This window comes from Bison bison, unplaced genomic scaffold (assembly GCF_000754665.1).
Source record: "Bison bison bison isolate TAMUID 2011002044 unplaced genomic scaffold, Bison_UMD1.0 scf7180017864476, whole genome shotgun sequence".
NCBI lineage: Eukaryota > Metazoa > Chordata > Mammalia > Artiodactyla > Bovidae > Bison > Bison bison.
In genome coordinates this window covers 353,529-369,871 of record NW_011495037.1, presented here as the reverse complement: position 1 = coordinate 369,871, position 16,343 = coordinate 353,529, and positions in this window count along the sequence as shown.

Genomic DNA, 16,343 nt, shown 5'->3' with positions numbered 1-16,343 from the left:
TATTTGAAGCATAGAAAACAGGGATCTGAAACGGTGAAGTCAACTTTTCCAAATAGAGATAAGAAGATAAGGACGGTGCGAGGGAAGGAAGTATGGAAGGAAGGGTGGGCAAAGGTCTAGAGAGCGTCCTGAAGCATCAGATTGCTGTCCATGAGGGTGGGTTTGGGGTTCAGACCTGAAAATGAGGAATATCCATTGTGTTCCAAGAACTAGGAAAATCATGGTCTCTATCTTTAGGAAAGTTATTCTAGTGCTTATTTTATTACCTATTTTGAGTGAACTGTAACTTGGAAGAAAATAAAAGAAAATGCCGTTGGAACCCATGGTTCTGAGTAGTGGAGGAAGCAGACTTGGGACCATTGCAAATCAGTGCCTACAGCAGCAGTTACAGGGAGGTTTTTCTTAGCACCAGCTGAGACCTTGACATTCCCTCTTGCAAAGGAGACACATTTCTGGTATCACACAGCACAATGGGCCTATTACTTTGTAGTTTTACTATAGGTTTACTACAAAAACAAAGATTTAAATATTTAATCATTTTGGAATTTACACTAGTATAGAAAGTATCTAGTATAATGTTGGGGTCCTTTAATGGACTGAAACCTGGTGGTCTGGAGTCGATGATAAGAAAGTAAAAGAGAGAGAGAAAGAGGCTGATATTCACTGGTTTACGCAGAAAACTGATAAAAAGCCCTTGACACAGGGCTCGGACTGCTTCACGTAGGCACAGGGCACCCTCTCGAGGGGGTCTTGCAAGCCTGGGCAAGAAAGTGAGTGCGGCGGGCTTCTGTGTGCCAAAGAATTAGCCTGAGAGAGAGAGAGAGAGAGAGAGTAAGAGAAAGAGAGAAAGAAAGACAGACACGGGGACCCAAGCTCTGATGGAACAAGGGTGTTTTATTCAACATAGTGTGGGTATATATACTGTTTTACAAGGTAGCTTTTTTCAGCAAAGATAAAGATCAAAAGTCCAGACTTACAAAAGGAAACATAAGACGATCCATATCAAAGAGAGAGGGTTGTAAATAATCACTTTTACCGTATGGCCCATAAAAAGGAAGAGAGTTGTAAATAGATACTTCTCACAGTATGGAAAAGCTGACGGAGGAAATGCATGCATTCCTCAGCCCCAGGAGTGGTTTGCCACTCCTCTTAATTCCTGAATATTCAGGAATTAATAAGGAACAGAGGATTCGTGACAGATCCAAAACAGCACACAAGAAGCCTCCTGTTAAATGCTTCCTGACAGTATAATATGATCTTATAAGAAAAAAAAGTTTTTCCAGAACAGCGGGTAGTTATCTCAATATCATGAATTGGTTTGGAATGCCAAATTTATTCTACAAGTTTCTTATGTATTTAGGCCTGTTTCTGAATGCTATACTCTGCTGTTTTTGCAGACATTGGTACCATTCCATTTGTGATATGTTTGTAATGTTTTATTATCTGGTTAGGCTAGTCCCCATGACTCTTTTGTTTTAATGGAAAATTTTGATTATATATGATCTTAAGAATCAACTTATTCAACTTCAAAATTAATGAGAAAATTTATCTTTACAACTTGAATCTTGGAACCCAAGAATAAGGCAAATCTTCCTATTTATCCACCATCCTGTGTATTCATCTTCAGTGTTTCAAACATTTCTTTATCTATAATGAGGTCATCTCTTGCAAATTTCACATCCACATATTTTATCCTTTTGTTTATGTTGTAAATGAGTTTTTCTCTTACATTTTGTAATTGGTTATTGTTGTCATATAAAAAATCTATTGATTCTGATATATTAATATAATAACCACATACATCACTGGATTCTATTACCATTTCTATTCTTTCACTTGAATTGCTGGGGGTTTACAGGTATGAAATTGTATATTCTAAAATGTTGAGTGTTCTACTTTGTTCTAAGATTTGTCTTTTATTTCTCTTAGCTAATTTAATTGAATACTTTCAAAACAGTGTTAAACAGTGACAATAATGTGTTTTTATTACTTTTTTGGGAAATGTTTCCAGTAATGGCTATGATAATTATAAGTAGTAGTAGTTAACACATGTATGGTACTAAATATCTCCCAAAAAACTCTCCTAAGTATTTGATATGTATTTAGCATGCAGAATGGTTGGCATTTGACATGAGATATATATATATATATTTTATCAGGCAATGGAGTTTCTATATATTTATCATTTATTAAAAATTAAAATTCTTCTTCCATACCATGTTATAAAGATGAAATGCAATTTCAGCATCTGTATAGCTGATAATATACATGCTTTTTTCCTTTTAACTTGTTGAGAGAGTGAATTATATTAGTATGTGCCTTAATATTGAATCATCCTTGGCATGGTTAATGATACATCATTCTTTTAGGGTAATTCTGGCTTCTATCTGCTTATCTCTTTATATAGAATTTTTTTATTAATATTCATGAATTGGATTAGACTATAGTGTTTTTTTTTTTCCTGCTATATTTATCAGATTTCTGTTTCACTATCATGTAGGCTTTTGAAAAAAATCAGCAATTTGTGTTCTCTCCATCTGTGTTGGAAAATTTTAAACAATTGAAATTGTTCTTTGAAGGTTTTTTAGAACTCACCTGTGACATTATCTGTATAGGTGCTTTTTGTGAGGAAAGTTTTGGATAACATTGTGGTTTTTTCCTACTTCTTAGTTTTAGTGTCAGTTTTGAAAGTGAAAGTAGCTCAGTCGTGTCCAACTTTTTGTGACCCCATGGACTATACAGTCCACGGAATTCTCCAGTCCAGAATAATGGAGTGAGTAGCCTTTCCCGTCTCCAGGTTATCTTCCCAACCCAGGAATTGAACCAGGGTTTCCTGCGTTGCAAGCAGATTCTTTACCAACCGAGCTATTTAGTAATGTATATTGTCTTTCTCATTTTTGGATTTTATTTGCATAGACTTTGAAACTTTGTAAGCATTCTCTTACAATTAGTATTTTAATTTTCTCTATCTCATATTTGTGTTCATATATTTTTCTTTGCTCTTCACCTCCCTCCTTCCCCATGCTTCTAAATGAGGTTTGTTAGTGGTTTGTATTTCTCTCTCCGCTTCTGAAACCAATTTTACCTTTAGATTTAACCTCGAGGTTGTATCTATCTGAGAAATATTACTAAGTGGCTTTTATTAGCTCACTTTTACCCAAGTCTTTGCAAAATATTGACTTTGTTCTTGTCAAGGATCCATGATCTTTAAAATAGCTTTGTTTTTTTTAGATTAAAAAGGTAACAGAAGAGTAGGTAAGATCATCAACCTCATTGCAGCTCAGTGGAGAGTTTGGAAGTGATGCAAGCTCTCAGCAGGGGAAAGAGGGTGGCCTTCAAGAGTCACCATTGTTCTTGTGACTATATGCTTTCAGGCTTTAGTGGAGAGTGAATTCTTCCTAACTAGTCACACCTCAGACCTAAAAGATCAGATAGTGCTTGTGATTTCATGTTGATCTTGAGCAATTTTCCCTTTTATTTCCCAATTTACCTCTCTATCCCATTAAAATCAATAGTGTTTGGTGACCAATTGGAGAGGAGGGGCAGGAGGGGAGAAGAATGTTAGAGTTTTCATTTGTTTCTAGGCTGGCAGACTGGATGGATGCAGAACCACTAAGCAAGATAGGAAAACAGAAGGAATATATTTGGTTGGAAATGTAATGAATTTCACTCTGTATATGTCATGTTTGCAAAGTCGACAAGATACCAAAAGTGAAATGTCCAGTATGTATTTAGATATGTGAAGACTCAAGTATTTCCCTATCTCTATCTGCAACCTCTGCCTTATTCTTGTAATTTCATACATAATTATTGGAATAGCTTTGGTTTTCCTTGCTTGCAGTCTTGAGTTTCAATCATTAAATCCAGATGAAGTTCTTTCAAACTCTTTATGGAGTTTGGCAAGGTTCTTCACAGTTTGCTTTCTCTACTTTTTTCTCTCAAGCTTAACTTCCACAGCATTACTGTGGCCCTGACCGTGAAACAGACACCCCAGGGTCAGTTAGGCTGAACTGTTTTATTCTCTGAACACTTTCTCTCATGACTCAAATGAATTTCACACATTTGCTTTTGTTAATTGCTCTACTGCTTGAAGTTCAACTTCCCTAAAACTTGTACAACTGAATTCCTAATTCTTTGCAAAACATCCTAAATGCTGTCTCCTCTGTGAAATGTTCCAGACATCCCCCTGTAGGGTTGGCTCATAGTATGTTCACTGATCACCTCATAATAATTTGTTTTCTTATCTAATTTATTAAAGAACAGACTTGATAGCAGAGACTCACTTTTATGTTGGTCTTGGTTTATATAGAGTGCTCTGGAGTGTTGGCTAAATGAATGGATTGACCTTTTAATCAGAATGATGATATAGTGAGAATTTCAGGTTGAATGATCAGTGGAGGTGAATTTTGAAATAAGCAGCTGAGATGTTTGGAGCCATAATGGTTATACCTAGCTTTGGGATTTATGAAACAGCCAGATTCACCCATGTGCTATGATAAAGGTGATACTTAAATTCATTGGACTACAGCAGTCACTGTGACTCCATCTGCTTACTTGTCTCTGCCCTCTTTGTGCTCTAATTCTCTCCTCTAAATTTGAACTCTTTGCAGTACCTTCCCAACCAAAATCCTCCCTTCAACACCCTGGGACATAAGATATGCTCTTGTTGTTTTAGTTGCTAAGTCATGCCCAACTCTTTGTGACCTCATGGACTATAGCCCACCAGGCTCTTATGTTGAGGGGATTTTCCAGGGAAGAATTCTGGAGTTGGTTGCCATTTCCTTCTCCTGAGAATCTTGCCGACCCAGGGATCAAACCTGGGTCTCCTGCATTGGCAGGCAGATTCTTTACCACTAAGTCACCCAGGAAGCCCACAAGACATGCTTTTAATCTCACTTAATTTGATTCTTTTCATTGTCTTACTCGTCTGAAGTACCTTACAATAATTGTTCTCAATATATCGATACTTTGTCTGAGGCAGGAATTCCTGCCGCTCCCAAAATTGAAGAACTCACCTGTTGGATGAGAAACTAGATTTCTCATAAAGCAGGCTTGGTCTACTTTGAGGGGGAAATTGAGGTGAGCAATACTTTAAATGATTGCATTTTACCTAAAACTTTTATTTATTTATTTATTTTTTACCATAATTGGCCATAGATACATACAAAACATGGAGAAGGGAATGGCAACCTACTCCAGTATTCTTGCCAGTCCACTCCCATGGACTGAAGAGCCTGGAGGGCTACAGTCCATGGGGTCACAAAGTGTCAGATGTGACTAAGCAACTCACACACATACACACACACACATAATGATTTTAAGGTTTTGAGGAAATAACTAGTTAGTTTGAAGTATCACAAAGACAAATCTTGACTTTTTGCAAGAGGGTATGATGACACATCATTAAGCAACATCAGCCTATCCTGTTGAGAACTCTTTGGAGAGCTGAGGATAAGGCTGGGAGACAAAATCAAGACCTGTTCCTATGTGATGAGCTCTAAGACGGACCTGGCTTCCCCAGTATTTAACAACATATGAGTAATGTTAATGGCCATACTTAACTAATAGCTCAACAAGGAAAATCAAAAGCCTCTGTGAAGAGTTGAATAAAAATCCCTCAACTGGCTTTTGTTGAGTCTTGTCTCATGGTTATAAATGTCTTGCCTCTTTTTCTTTGTGCTTTGATTTCTGCCATTAAGTATAAAGTCATTTAGGAAGAGTAATATGCTAACAATTGCTGAGAATTTATTGTATAAAGTCACCATATGGATGAACTCATTTATCTTACAATAACCCTGTAAAGTAGGCAACATTATTTTCTCCCTTTCATAGGCAAATAAACTGCAAGTCAAAGAGGCTTAGTGACTTGTGTAAGTGACATGCTCAATGGGTAACAAAGCCCAACATTGACTGATGGAAGCCTAACTCCAAGATCTGCACTTGGTTCTATTCTAACACTCCAACCTGAATCCATGTTTAAAGATGGTCTGTTGGATTTGTACACCACAGAACTGATTCTGGGGGGATCATCTCCCCAGTGCCCTGTATCAAAGAGCACAACAAGATAAACTGTGCGTGTAGACTGTGTTGGTGATGGGGAGAGTGATTAAAAAACCCAGACAAGGAGAAAAAGCAAGGGGAGAGGTAGGAGAGTTGTGAAAGGACTAGATGTTCAGCCAAGAGGTGCAGAAATAGAAAAGTCTATGGCTTCCTGGAAACATCTGGACGAGATCAAAGGAGACAGAGAATTCCCTACAGGGGAGGCTGGCACAAGCCCATATGTTGAACTCAAAGCAACAGGACTGGCATCTCCCAGCAGACAGGAGGGGGCCACCAGGAAAGGAGAGCTTACAATAGATTTGCACCTATTCTGTTGTAAAACTTTTCTTTGGCTTCCAAAGTCAAACTTGGGCAAGTCATTTTGAAGTAGAGTCATAGTCCCGAACCTCTTTGTCTACCAGAATTTTGCAATATTACTCACTTTAGGGGCTCTCGTTTCCTCTGATGTCGAGACCCTGTAGTTTTACAACTAGCGATTGGCATTAGGTACACAGGGACTTATCTAGGTCATGTTTCATGATTAATATATTCTACCCTCAGGATTTTAAGAGCTTCTTTTTACTTATAATCAGATTTTTTAAAAAACTGATAATGACCTTTTAACCTATATTCAGGTAAAGTAAAACTCCTCTTTTGGGAATGGCAATTCCTTAATAGACATGAATTAAAGATCTCTTTAGAGAAAAATATTTTTTCTGGGGACTTGGGGAGAGCATCTTATACCAAATTTCCTTACTTTTTGAAAAAAAAAAAGTGTAGTTTGGCCCATTTTCAAGTAATGAGAGCTCTAAATAGAAGCATGCTTAAGAAAAAAAAAATACTGTTTAAAAAAATTAGAAAGTTTGCTCAGATATTAAAAAAAATGTAAATGGAAATAAAAATAGGAACGCAAATGAGTCCCAGATTTAGCATAGATGACAGCCCTCTTTAACGTCACCATCCTAAGACACCCTTTGTACACTCTTTTCTGTTACAAGGTTTTAATGGAAAGCAGCTGCCTTGGAAGGCATTGTTTACAATGGATCTCTGTCATTGCTCTGCATTGTAGCTATAAATAATGTCAACATGTTCTCCTATCCAGCAGCCTAGATGCTGATGCCACCCATCCATACCAGATGAGGTTATATTATTCTCCTCAAACATATTCATTATCATCTTAGGCTGTCCCCATCCCTGAGGGTAATGATGACCCTTTGCAAGACCATTCATCACTCCCCGTGATTGTTTGCAGCTGAGGCTGTTGGCCTGAGGGTCCTCTCCCACCCAGCTGCTTTGTTGCCTGGCAGTATCGTGTCTGCCTTGCTTTCTTTTGGATCTTTCTTGAAGACATTTTCATCTTTTTCAGTTTAGACCTGTGGCTATAAAAGCAATGCAAAGCCAAGGTATTGATACATCTGTGTTAGCATCTGACATACTCCTGTAGTGGTCTTGGCAGTTTAACCAGGTAAGGGATGAGCCACTGACAGAAAGTCTAGGAGACCTTGAAAAGTGGATGGAAGGTCAGGGGAAAGCTGTGAAGTGGGGATTCAGATATATTTTCTTGGAAAAGCTGGAGTGAATGAAGGCCAGTGAGTCAGTGACATTTTCTTGTGTCCACTCTCCCCGGCAGGTTGGTCAGTGTCAGGGGGCCCTGAAGTGTCAGTATATACGTGTTATTCTGGGTAGAAGGTTACTTCATCTTATTGGATTCATGGTTGTAAACCACAGATACAAAATATAATGAATAAAAATGCAGCAGTGCTAAGATATAGGGAGAGGAGCCATCAGTGAACTAGAATTTGAAGAGTACTTGAAAGACAGATGGCAGATTGGTGGGGAAACTAAGCTCAAAACAGGTAGAGGAGAAGATGGCTGCAGACTGTGAGATAAATATAGGGAGTCTCTAAAATCAGGTTTGGGTATCAAGTGCAGAAAGTGGTTCCAAGAGTATCGTCAGAAAACTGGTTTATGGATCAGAAAGTGGACCCGCCTCCACCTACCACACTGACCAGTGGGAAGAGTGAAAGGTTCTTTCACCTAGAAAATTATTTACTTGTGGATCATGACCTTCACCCTACTAACTGGAGAAAGGCTGTTGTAAAAATAATACCCACAAACAAGCTAATGGTTAATCAAGCAGAAAAACAAGCCAGCAACTCCAATCTCCAAATGTTTGTAGAACAAGCACCACCAACTCAACAGAGGACCTGATGTCTCAGGTTACAATGGAGTTTAACAATTAAATAGCATGAAATCAAAAAGAGATAAACAAGCACTATATATTAATGCATATATATGGAATATAGAAAAATAATACTGATGAACCTATTTGCAGGGAAGGAATGGAGATGCAGATGTAGAGACTGGACTTATGGACACAGGAGGGGAGTAGAGGGTAGGATGAATTGAGAAAGTAGCACTGACATACATTATCAGTATGTATTAACACTGTATTAACACTGACATACACGTATATTCATACATTACAATGTGTGAAATAAATAACTAGTGGGAAGCTGCTATGTAACACAGGGAGCCCAGCCTGGTATTTTGTGATGGGGATGGGAGGGGGGAGGGATGCTCAAGAGGAAGGGGATGTATATATATATATATATAAAATATTATATATTATTATGTTATAATTATATTGATATTATAATATCAATATAATTATATATATTATATAATGTAATTCTCATTGTTGTATGGCAGAAACCAGAAGAATGTTGTAAAGGAATTATCCTCCAATTAAAAAATAAACTTTAAAAATAAAAGGAGTTTATCTGTTGGCTTCCATGAGATGATAGGATGTCATGTTTACAAAGCAAGAACATTCAATTATATAGTATAGCAAAATCCTTAGAGGTTTTAGGAATAGGAAATAAGATGACCCAGATTGAAAACCAAATGCTCTGTTAACCTGAATAAAAAAAGAAACACAATTTATGCACCAAAATATTGACCCAAGATACTGAGCAGAGCCCCTTCATGGATCCTTTGGGCTGCAAGGAGATCAAACCTGTCAATCCTATAGGAAATCAACTCAGAATATTGATTGGAAGGACTGATGCTGAAGCTCCAGTGTTCTGGCCACCTGATGCGAAGAGCTGACTCATTGGAAAAGGCCCTGATGCTGGGAAAGATTGAAGTCAAAAGGAGAAGGGGGCAACGGAGGATGAGATAGTTAGATAGCATCACCTACTCAATGGACACGAATTTGAGCAAACTCTGGGAGGTAGTGAAGACAGGGAAGCCTGGAGTGCTGCAGTCCATGGGGTTGCAAAGAATCAGACACAGCCAACTGACTGAACAGCAACAATGAGCAGAAGATTATCCCAGAACCACCACAAAAAGGCATGGAAGCAAAAAAGCTTAAAAAAAAATAGCTGAAAGGAAAAAAACCTAGAAATTTCAAAGTTTATCAATAGGAGCACCCAAAGAAGGAAATAGAAGAGAGAATATACTTAAAGAAATATTAGAAGATAATTTTCCCACAACTTAGAGGTTGAATGGGTACCTGATTTTGAATGGGCACACTGAGGCCTGGTGGAAGGAAGATGATGACATATCTTTCTCAATTTACTAGGAAGGAATTCTCAGAACACCAAGTGTAAGCAGACACTTCTGAAGAAAGAACTCCAAAAAGACACACACATGGAAAAAGAGTTGGATTGCCATCATGTTTCTCAATGGTAACATTAGATAGAGGAAGGCAAAAGATTTGAACCCTGATTTATTAATAAATGTTTAGTCAAATTCTCATTTATCTGTAAGAGAAAATATATGTATCTTTTAGATTTAAAGAAGATAAATTCCACACAACCCCCAGTTAAAGAATAACCAGGTGTATTCTAGCAAAAAGAGCAATATATGTAACCGTCCCCCCCCCCCAAAAAAAAAAATGTATTACAAGAAATCATGGTGAGGAAGAATCTGAGAAAATAATGCTGCTGTTAAGTCTGAATAATTGTTCATTTCTAGACAAAAATTTGTATACTTTAATGTGGAATTAAAAAATATAAGAAGTATGAGCTAACCTGCCTTCCTCGCTCAATGAGATAGATGTAACTAAATATATGTGGTAGGAAAATAAAAATAAATATTAATATACAAATAGGATGTTTGAATTCCAGATCACAAAGGAGAAAAAAAAAATCTAAATTTTTCACTCCAACTAAATACCAGAGAGGAAAGGAAATAAGAAAATATGTTAAATAAAAAAATAAGGTGGCTAACAAAAATTTAAATATACTGGTAATTCTAATAAATGGGAACTGATTGAATTCCCCAATTTGGGGTAGAAATTCTGAGATTGGGTTAAAAAAATTAAGCTCCAAGATATTTCAGGAAACTTGTAAAACAAAAGGAAGCCAGAAGTTCAGAAATCAAATCAGGAAAGAGATCCTAACATTTGCCTTTCAAAAGAAAGCAAATAATACAAAACACCAAGCAAAAATGGCATTCAAGGCAGGAGGCACTAAATGACATTTTAACTACATAAATCAGTTAAGAAACATGAAGGACAAACCTTCATTAACCTAGTAACATAGATTTATGATGTATAAAGCAAAACATTGAAACAGCATAAGAAGAACAAATTCACAATCAAAGTGGAAGACTTAAAAAAAAAACCCAAAAACTTCACTCAGAAATTGATCAAATAGATAAAATGAATTAGAATATGGAGTGATACAATCTACAGATTTGACCAAATATGATCATCTATATATAAGTTTATAAAGTACGGAGTACAGTCTTCTCAGATATACAAGTTATATTCACAGAACTGGGATTAAAAGAAAATCAAAACTAAATTGAAAAATCATCAATGAATTAAATTGGAGTGAAAGAATTCTGATAAATTTATACATTTAAGGACATTTATTGGACAGCTAGAAACTTAATGTAAAAATAAATATTTTTAAGAAGAGATGTATAAAGATAAAATCATGTTAATTTAAAAAAAAGCAGAGATAGTCAGTTAAGGTATAAGTTTTTTTTCCCCCTTTAACTAGAATCTAGAAGATTCTTGGAGAAATCTAAATAGAAAAACAACAAAAAACCTAAACATTTTCAAGAGTTAAAAATGGGGTAGAGTTAAAGATGCTAGGAAATTTTATATAAAAGATGTATAACATTATATTACTAAACTTGAGAGTCTAGAAAAAATGGATGAATTTCTAAAAATTAAAATCATGAACCTTGGCTCATAAGGCAGCTTATTTGAATAGAGCTGTTATATAATAAAATTCAACTGAGTAAATTTAAAAGTTTTTGGCTTTATTTCAACCATTCTTGAATCAGGCAGCATCCCATCTAGCAGACAGAAGGATGCTCCAAGGAGCTTTATAAGATGAAAGCCTTTCACAGGCAAAGAGAGCTGGAAAAGGAAGCTGAACTAGCAAAATGTGAATTCATTGTGGTAAGGTCACCTTCCTATAGGAAAGGGTAAGGTTTATTGGGCAGATGACCTCAAAAGTGCTGACCAGGTAATTCCAGAGTGACTGGTTTAAGATTCCATTCTTAGGAGATGGGGAAATTGTAAATAAGTGTTAAGTATTGGTTTGGTGATGTGTGCAGGCATAACTGTCTTGCTTTTAACAAAGCAAAAAGCATGAAAGTGAAAATACAATTTAAAAGAAAAAAAATTCTCCAAAAGGTGAGCTCCGTGTCTATGAGTCAAAAAATAGAAGGAAAGACTAATAAGCAAATAATTACAAACGTCATGAGTGTCACATAAGCAGAAGAAAGAATGTCTCCTTTTTATATGGTTTTGCTAAAAATCCTTGAGGAAAAAGGGAAAAGGGCCTATTTTCCCATCTTTTTCCAGAAAACTCTTGCTGTTTTTAAAGAATTTTGCCAGTTTTCCACCCATTTACTCCAGGATACAGGAAAGGAAGAAGCTCAGTTATCAAAAAACAAGCGAGCGAGAGAGAACTTTTCTTTTTTTTTTCAGTAATATTTTATCTCTGAAGGCAAAGATTAAAGCAGTGGCAATTATATGAGAAAGAAACCCTGTTATCTTGACTGACACAGAAAATGGAAAGGAAGCGTTTCTAATTTACAGTTCCACGTATATCACAGAATGGAAAACATATTATAACATTTAATGAGTAAATTAATTTTTATGGTGTTCAGTTGACTTGAAAACAATGCTGGAATACTAAGGAATGCTGGCGGTGTAAGATGGGCCTCTAAGCATAAGCGATGAAGTGTCAGGTGGAAGTTACATTACGTTTGGCACACATCATTAAACAGTGTCTCATATGAGCAGATGTTCAATTTTTCACACTGAAGAGGTGGTGCAGGAGATTCTGTTGTAACATAACGTGATGTAGCGGCATAATATGCCATGAAAGTAAAATAAGCCATCTATCTTGGATGTGGCAGTTGGTGTCTGTTTGTGATGCGTGCTAATAATCTCAGTGTTTCTATCTGCAGTGGAAACTGTTCTGAAGGTCCTAAATACCCCTCTATCTACAATTGTTTGCATTCATATTGTACTGAAACAGTACTACGGGTGCCATACTCGAGTAGTTTCTTTAAATATCTGATAATATAATTAGTGGTGTCTGTTAAGACTACTATCTCCCTAAATTTGCCGTTATATCCTTTAATACTATCTCGGACTGCCCACTTCCTATGTCCTAAAAGTCATGGGAAAGTTGCCAAAAATGAGTGTAGTAAATCTCTTAGAGTTTCAGTTTCCTAAAATATCTCTTCTTGATACATTTTTCTACCTAAAGCCTGAGTTCTCTAGTTAGCTGGGGTTATTTTAAACTTTATTTTATACTGGAGTACAGGAGAAGGCAATGGCACCCTACTCCAGTACTCTTGCCTGGAAAATCCCATGGATGGAGGAGCCTGGTAGGCTGCAGTCCATGGGGTCCTGAAGAGTCGGACACGACTGAGTGACTTCACTTTCACTTTTCACTTTCATGCATTGGAGAAGGAAACGGCAACCCACTCCAGTATTCTTGCCTGGAGGATCCCAGGGATGGGGGAGCCTGGTGGGCTGCCGTCTATGCGGTCGCACAGAGTCAGACACGACTGAAGTGACTTAGCAGCAGTAGCAGCAGCTAGCTTAAGGTGGACAGTAAAGAGACTCAGCCGTATGTATACATATATCCATTCTCCCTGAAACTCTCATCCCATCCAGGCTGCCATATAACATTGAGCAGAGTTTCCCTGTGCTGTTAATATATAGTAGATCCTTGTTAATTATCCATTTTAAATTTAACAGTGTGTGCTAGTCAGCTATTTTGAATGGTGATGTTTATTGTCATTCCTGTTTCTCAATTTTTTATGTGTCAGTATCTCAAAAAAAAAAAAGCTGAGCCAAGGGTGGATGTATAGATTCAATTCTCCCAACTTCTCACAAAAACAAAACAAAACAAAAAAAACACCAACAACAAACAAACAAAAACAACACAACTGCACAAACCCTTTTTCATCACCGTAACTAGGAGTCCGACTTCTAGTTACCAAACCTCAAGTTACCACTAACAGGAAGAATAAACATGAAATCCCAGCATACTGTCTCTCGTATTCCCTGCTGCAAGCCTTTGAGGCTTGTATGGACACTTTAGCAACAGACTGCTGCTGCTAAGCACTTCAGGCGTGTCCAACTCTGTGCGACCCCATAGACAGAAGTCCACCAGGCTCCTCCGTCCATGGAATTCTCCAGGCAAGAATGCTGGAGTGGATTGCCATTTCCTTCTCCAATGCATGAAAGTGAAAAGTGAAAGTGAAGTCACTCAGTCGTGTCCGACTCTTAGCGACCCCATGGACTACAGCCTACCAGGCTCCTCCATCCATGGGATTTTCCAGGCAAGAGTACTGGTAGCAAAAGACTACATAGAAGTAAAATGGGGAGATAGCAGTGGGGAAAATTAATCCAATAGAAACCACCCGCAGAAAGGAAAAGGTAGAAAATATAGAAAAAGCATAGTGGTGTTAGGTCAGACCTCTAACTGTAGGGGAGGAACTCAAAAGTATTTGTGGGACATAAGTAAATATATAGTAACTGAGAAGTAACACTGCAGGCAAAGAGGAAGGTTAAGGTAATAGAGAGCCATCCTTGGAAAGTAGCTGGTGGAGGAGAAAGGAAACAAGACAGGGAAGTTTGGACAGAGAGAATCAAAATAGGAAATGACACACCACGCCCCTTCCTCATTGCCCCAACCTCCAAAATATAATACTTGAGTAAAAAAAAAAAAAAACAAATCACTCCTTGTTACACTGCTATAAGAAGCTATTTGTTCTTTCTCACAAACACCCCAAACTTCTGGCTCTGTCCACAAAAATGCAGAAGAATGTTTCCATCTTCTTTTTAAGACTGTTACAAAAATAAAACAGAATGAGAATAATCCAGACATTCAGGTGATTAAAGACTCATCTTCACCAGAACAAATGGCCAAACAGAAAGAAAATGAAATGCAACAATTCAGACTGGATTTAATATCCCCAAACAAGATGTTGTGGTTTCTAGAGAATGCTTTGAATTGTAAGCCCAAAATCTGAGAACAAAATGGACTAAAATGCAAAAGAAACAACTTCATTAAAGAAAGAAATAGAAGAAAAAGTTAAAATCATATTGGAAATGTAGACTAGCATATAAGTTAGCCAAAGAATAAGAGACAAAAAAACCTAAAGAACATAGAAAAAAAATTAGAAAGCCTCCAAGAAAATGTGATAAATGTAGAAGTAAAAAGACACAGGGAGATAGTGGTTGGTTTGAAAGACACACAGAAGGAATAACATTTAGATGGTTGAAGTCCTAAGGAACAAAAACAAAAAGTTGAACAGAACTAATATTTACCACTATTAAAAGGAAAAAAAGAAAAACTTTGTGTGTGTAAAGGACTTTTTGAAAGTGCTCACTGGCACTATTGTAAACTAACCCTTAATAATCGACTCAAAGTCATACTTTAATAAAGCTACTAAACAAAGATAGAGAGTCCTTAGCACCAGCAGGGGAAAAGATTAAGTTACAAGAAAAGATAACTAGACTGGCATGAGACTCCTCAAATACAGCAGATAAAGCAAGGCAACAGTAGAGCATCAGTTTCCAGAAAAGAATGTGTGAAACAGAAAGTTTTCCCTCCAGCCAAGCTGTCCTTCAAGTATCAAGGCATAGAAAAACAATTTTCAAACCAGAAAGCTCAAGAAATTATGTATCCTTGAGGTTTCTTTGAAGAAACTAGAACTCCATTTAACCAAGAGATTACCAGGGAAATTTTAGTAAAAGAAGTGATGGACATCATTTAATGAGTTAGGATGAAAAATATACTTAATCATCATAACCAAAAGATAAATTTTATGATATACTGAACTTCATACCTTGAAATAGATGATACATGTTTCTCCAGGACAGGTGAAACAAAAAAATCATATTAGATAACAAAGAAAACAGAGGTCAAAATATTAAATATTAAAAATAATGCTATTAGATTACAAATAGCACTATTGGATTACAATGGACTAAAACTAGAAATTATTATTTAAAAAAAATCCAAAGTTCTTACATGTGGATATTTGACTTTTTATTATACAACACTTGAAAGAAAAATGCAATATAAAATTTTATGCCTTCCAATTATTGTATGATTATAAAATTTTGTAGTTTCTGCATCTATATTCAGTTCATTTGATCAGTGTCCAACTCTTTGCGATCCCATGGACTGCAGCATGCCAGGCTTCACTGTCCATCACCAACTCCCAGAGCTTGCTCAAACTCATGTCCATCACATTGATGATGCCATTCAACCATCTTATCCCCTGTCATCCCCTTCTCCCGTCTTCAATCTTTCTCAGCATCAGGGTCTTTTCCAATGAGTCAGTTCTGCACATCAGGTGGACAAAGTATTGGAGTTTCAGCTTCAGCATCAGTCCTTCCAATGTATATTCAGGACTGATTTCCTTTAGGACTGACTGGTTGGATCTCCTTGCAGTCCAAGGGACTCTCAAGAGTCTTCTCCAACACTGCAGTTCAAAAACATCAATTCTTTGGTGCTCAGCTTTCTTCATAGTCCAACTCTCACATCCATACATGACTACTGGAAAAACCATAACCTTGACTAGATGGACCTTTGTTGGCAAAGTAATGTCTCTGCTTTTTAATATGCTGTCTAGGTTGGTCATAGCTTTTCTTCCAAAGAGCAAGTGTCTTTTAATTTCATGGCTGCAGTCACCACCTTCAGTGATTTTGGAGCCCCCCAAAATAAAGTCTGATACTGTTTCCACTGTTTCCCCATCTATTTGCCATGGAGTGATGGGACCAGATGCCATGATCTTTGTTTATG